Source organism: Schistocerca gregaria, unplaced genomic scaffold (assembly GCF_023897955.1).
Source record: "Schistocerca gregaria isolate iqSchGreg1 unplaced genomic scaffold, iqSchGreg1.2 ptg000988l, whole genome shotgun sequence".
NCBI lineage: Eukaryota > Metazoa > Arthropoda > Insecta > Orthoptera > Acrididae > Schistocerca > Schistocerca gregaria.
The window spans coordinates 90,001-95,000 of record NW_026062338.1 but is presented as its reverse complement, the minus strand read 5'-3'; the positions used below and the strand labels follow the sequence as shown (position 1 = coordinate 95,000).

The 5,000-nt window shown below is 56.0% G+C and overlaps 3 non-coding genes across 3 annotated transcripts in view; all 3 read left to right on the top strand.

Annotated features, from left to right (window-relative positions):
• Nucleotides 1–2,180: 2,180 nt before the first annotated feature.
• Nucleotides 2,181–4,073, top strand: LOC126326398 (small subunit ribosomal RNA). The gene has a single exon (XR_007560647.1). It is a non-coding gene; the product is annotated as a small subunit ribosomal RNA (ribosomal RNA).
• Nucleotides 4,074–4,428: 355 nt separating this feature from the next.
• Nucleotides 4,429–4,583, top strand: LOC126326361 (5.8S ribosomal RNA). Its single transcript, XR_007560616.1, has one exon. It is a non-coding gene; the product is annotated as a 5.8S ribosomal RNA (ribosomal RNA).
• Nucleotides 4,584–4,771: 188 nt separating this feature from the next.
• Nucleotides 4,772–5,000, top strand: part of LOC126326359 (large subunit ribosomal RNA) — a 4,222-nt gene continuing 3,993 nt past the window's right edge. The window contains exon 1 of the ribosomal RNA XR_007560614.1: nt 4,772–5,000. This exon is cut by the window's right edge and continues 3,993 nt beyond it. This is a non-coding gene — a ribosomal RNA (large subunit ribosomal RNA).

Below are 5,000 nucleotides of genomic sequence, written 5' to 3'. Positions count from 1 at the left end.
CACCTTAACCCAAGTTACGCTGCACCTTAACCCAAGTTACGCTGCACCTTAACCCAAGTTACGCTGCACCTTAACCCAAGTTACGCTGCACCTTAACCCAAGTTACGCTGCACCTTAACCCAAGTTACGCTGCACCTTAACCTAACTTACGCTGCACCTTAACCTAACTTACGCTGCACCTTAACCTAAGTTACGCTGCACCTTAACCTAAGTTACGCTGCACCTTAACCTAAGTTACGCTGCACCTTAACCTAACTTACGCTGCACCTTAACCTAACTTACGCTGCACCTTAACCTAACTTACGCTGCACCTTAACCTAACTTACACTGCACCTTAACTGTCACATGTAACGTCACAGGAATGTAGCTTTGCCTAACAGCAACCCTCTGAACATAGTTCACTGCTTGGATCCTCTGGTGTCATGTGTATTTCTTGATGCCATGGTGCGTACCCTCACATAAAGGTCTTTCGAGTGTTGCGTACTTTCTACACAGTCCCGCTAACCACTGGAAGGGTGTACCGCTACAGAACGAATATCGCCCTCCCCTCCTGCCCTTCCAAGCTGGTCGGTCAGGCGTTTGTTTGTGAAATGAGCCTTGCAGCTGTTCAGTTGCATTCGGTTGTCGATGCAGTCAGTGTACGTTGTGGTACGGCCTGTGTGGACTGTCCGCTGATGTACGCGTAACCCACACTGATCATCCGTCGTTACGTACTGAGTGACATAATGTGGCACATGCTTGACCGTACACCGGCTGCGCCCTACAATGGCGAATCATAAGGGCCATATGTTGTGCACGATGCTACTTGTCTCGTCTCCCCATTACAGCGAGATTGCACTGTTGTACGCCGTACAGACATGTGGTAGGTAGGTACGGACGAAAGTATTGCATGTTGGCCCCCCCCCCCCCCCCCTCCTCCCTCTGCCGGGAATCAGCGTGAGCCGTCTGTTGATGTAGCGACGAGGGTTTTCCTATTTAATCGTATTGCCCCACACAACATGATAGCACGGTGGACCGCGTTCCACATCTGCGACATGCTACAGAGGCCGGTTGACAGTCGACCGCGCAAGGGACATTGCACACGTGCGCGGACCATCTTCCACGTGTTCTCTCGTGTACATGCCGCAGTGTGTATGTGGGCTGATGTAGCGTGTCGTGACACATAACATGCAGGCATGCCAGAATCGTAGATTTCGCAAATGTAGATTGACGTATACGTTTGCTGCCAAAGATCCGCAAATGAACTGGAAATCAGTTGTTGAGCGGTTGTTCGCGCTGCAGGTGCATCGGTGATAGCGACGATCGGTACATCTATGAACCGGTTGTTTCGGCGGTACCCGCCATGCCCCCGAACCTGAGTTGGCCATGTGGGTATGAAGCGATACGAGGCTGTGGCTTGGCGGGACAGTCCCCGGCCGGTGAGGGGGGGCCGCCCGGCGTGCTGGCCGCGCGCTGCGTGAGCGCACGCACTACAGCCGGCTGGTGGGGGGCGCCCAGTGGCAGGAGCGCCGGCCGACGGGCCCGGCTGGCGTCCCAGCTATGCGCCGGCGCACCCTGCGCGCGGCGCCAGGCGGCCAAAGTGGGTTCTGCCGAGCCCGGTGCGAAGCGCGGTGGACATCTGCAGTGTGCTGGTCCGATTGCGGACTGTGTGCGTTGAGGATGCGCCGCCGCCCGGCACTCGGCGTCGCGACGCCGTCTGCTGCTCGGTCGCCCCCAGCGGTTCTCGCAGGTGGTTTGTATCGCAGCTCTGCGGACGTGTTGGCGCGTGCGCTGTGCTGGGAGAGTTCGCTTCTGCACCCAAGTGGGGCTTTGCCCTTCTGTGGCGCTGGCGTTGGAGCTGCCGGTCACCGTAGGTGGCGCGTGTTGTTTCCCGCCGGCAATGCCACGACAGCACGCTCCCGGGCCTCTGTCGGCAGCGGCAAGCTCAGTTGGGAGCACGGGTGTTCGCACTGAAAGCGTCTACTCGCCCATCTCCGGGCGATTGCGCCTCTCTCGAACCCGACCAAGTACTTAGGACGGCGCTGCGCGCCGCCGGGACCTGAGAGGGTTTCGAGGTGTATCGTGCAGGGGAGCTCAGCCTCCTCCTGTTTGCAGAATAATTGAGCGGACGCTTGCGTGTTCGCGCGGGCCCTCGGGACACACTCCCGGGCGGCCGGCTGCTCAGCTCTCGTTGACGCAGCTCCCTGGTTGATCCTGCCAGTAGTCATATGCTTGTCTCAAAGATTAAGCCATGCATGTCTCAGTACAAGCCGCATTAAGGTGAAACCGCGAATGGCTCATTAAATCAGTTATGGTTCCTTAGATCGTACCCACGTTACTTGGATAACTGTGGTAATTCTAGAGCTAATACATGCAAACAGAGTCCCGACCAGAGATGGAAGGGACGCTTTTATTAGATCAAAACCAATCGGATTGGCTCGTCTGGTCCGTTTGCCTTGGTGACTCTGAATAACTTTGGGCTGATCGCACGGTCCTCGTACCGGCGACGCATCTTTCAAATGTCTGCCTTATCAACTGTCGATGGTAGGTTCTGCGCCTACCATGGTTGTAACGGGTAACGGGGAATCAGGGTTCGATTCCGGAGAGGGAGCCTGAGAAACGGCTACCACATCCAAGGAAGGCAGCAGGCGCGCAAATTACCCACTCCCGGCACGGGGAGGTAGTGACGAAAAATAACGATACGGGACTCATCCGAGGCCCCGTAATCGGAATGAGTACACTTTAAATCCTTTAACGAGTATCTATTGGAGGGCAAGTCTGGTGCCAGCAGCCGCGGTAATTCCAGCTCCAATAGCGTATATTAAAGTTGTTGCGGTTAAAAAGCTCGTAGTTGGATTTGTGTCCCACGCTGTTGGTTCACCGCCCGTCGGTGTTTAACTGGCATGTATCGTGGGACGTCCTGCCGGTGGGGCGAGCCGAAGGCGTGCTTGCGCGTCCCGAGGCGGACCCCGTTGAAATCCTACCAGGGTGCTCTTAGTTGAGTGTCTCGGTGGGCCGGCACGTTTACTTTGAACAAATTAGAGTGCTTAAAGCAGGCAAGCCCGCCTGAATACTGTGTGCATGGAATAATGGAATAGGACCTCGGTTCTATTTTGTTGGTTTTCGGAACCCGAGGTAATGATTAATAGGGACAGGCGGGGGCATTCGTATTGCGACGTTAGAGGTGAAATTCTTGGATCGTCGCAAGACGAACAGAAGCGAAAGCATTTGCCAAGTATGTTTTCATTAATCAAGAACGAAAGTTAGAGGTTCGAAGGCGATCAGATACCGCCCTAGTTCTAACCATAAACGATGCCAGCCAGCGATCCGCCGCAGTTCCTCCGATGACTCGGCGGGCAGCCTCCGGGAAACCAAAGCTTTTGGGTTCCGGGGGAAGTATGGTTGCAAAGCTGAAACTTAAAGGAATTGACGGAAGGGCACCACCAGGAGTGGAGCCTGCGGCTTAATTTGACTCAACACGGGAAACCTCACCAGGCCCGGACACCGGAAGGATTGACAGATTGATAGCTCTTTCTTGATTCGGTGGGTGGTGGTGCATGGCCGTTCTTAGTTGGTGGAGCGATTTGTCTGGTTAATTCCGATAACGAACGAGACTCTAGCCTGCTAACTAGTCGCGTGACATCCTTCGTGCTGTCAGCGATTACTTTTCTTCTTAGAGGGACAGGCGGCTTCTAGCCGCACGAGATTGAGCAATAACAGGTCTGTGATGCCCTTAGATGTTCTGGGCCGCACGCGCGCTACACTGAAGGAATCAGCGTGTCTTCCTAGGCCGAAAGGTCGGGGTAACCCGCTGAACCTCCTTCGTGCTAGGGATTGGGGCTTGCAATTGTTCCCCATGAACGAGGAATTCCCAGTAAGCGCGAGTCATAAGCTCGCGTTGATTACGTCCCTGCCCTTTGTACACACCGCCCGTCGCTACTACCGATTGAATGATTTAGTGAGGTCTTCGGACTGGTACGCGGCATCGACTCTGTCGTTGCCGATGCTACCGGAAAGATGACCAAACTTGATCATTTAGAGGAAGTAAAAGTCGTAACAAGGTTTCCGTAGGTGAACCTGCGGAAGGATCATTACCGACTAGACTGCATGTCTTTCGATGTGCGTGTCGTGTCGCGCAACACGCTACCTGTACGGCAGTAGCCGTGCGCCGCGTGCGGAACCACGCGTGCCTCTCAAAACTAGCGCAAGTGTTGTTGTGTGGTACGAGCGCTGAAGCTCTGGAGCGGCTGGCCTGCGGCACCTGGCGCCTGGCGCCGGTTTTGAATGACTTTCGCCCGAGTGCCTGTCCGCTCCGGTGTGGAGCCGTACGACGCCCATCGGCCGTCAGGCCGTTGGACACAAAGTAATGGAACAGGGGCCGTCAAACGCCTCAGTCCCGCCTCTGCAACTGTCTTGAAAGAGACGGTGGAGAACTGAAAAGATAAAGATCACCCAGGACGGTGGATCACTCGGCTCGTGGGTCGATGAAGAACGCAGCAAATTGCGCGTCGACATGTGAACTGCAGGACACATGAACATCGACGTTTCGAACGCACATTGCGGTCCATGGATTCCGTTCCCGGGCCACGTCTGGCTGAGGGTCGGCTACGTATACTGAAGCGCGCGGCGTTTGTCCCGCTTCGGGCGCCTGGGAGTGTCGTGGTCGCCTGTGTGGCCGGCCGCGTCTCCTTAAACGTGCGATGCGCGCCCGTCGCCTGGCGGTTCGCATACCGGTGCTTTCTCGGTAGCGTGCACAGCCGGCTGGCGGTGTGGCGTGCGACACCTCGTACAACGACCTCAGAGCAGGCGAGACTACCCGCTGAATTTAAGCATATTACTAAGCGGAGGAAAAGAAACTAACAAGGATTCCCCCAGTAGCGGCGAGCGAACAGGGAAGAGTCCAGCACCGAACCCCGCAGGCTGCCGCCTGTCGTGGCATGTGGTGTTCGGGAGGGTCCACTACCCCGACGCCTCGCGCCGAGCCCAAGTCCAACTTGAATGAGGCCACGGCCCGTAGAGGG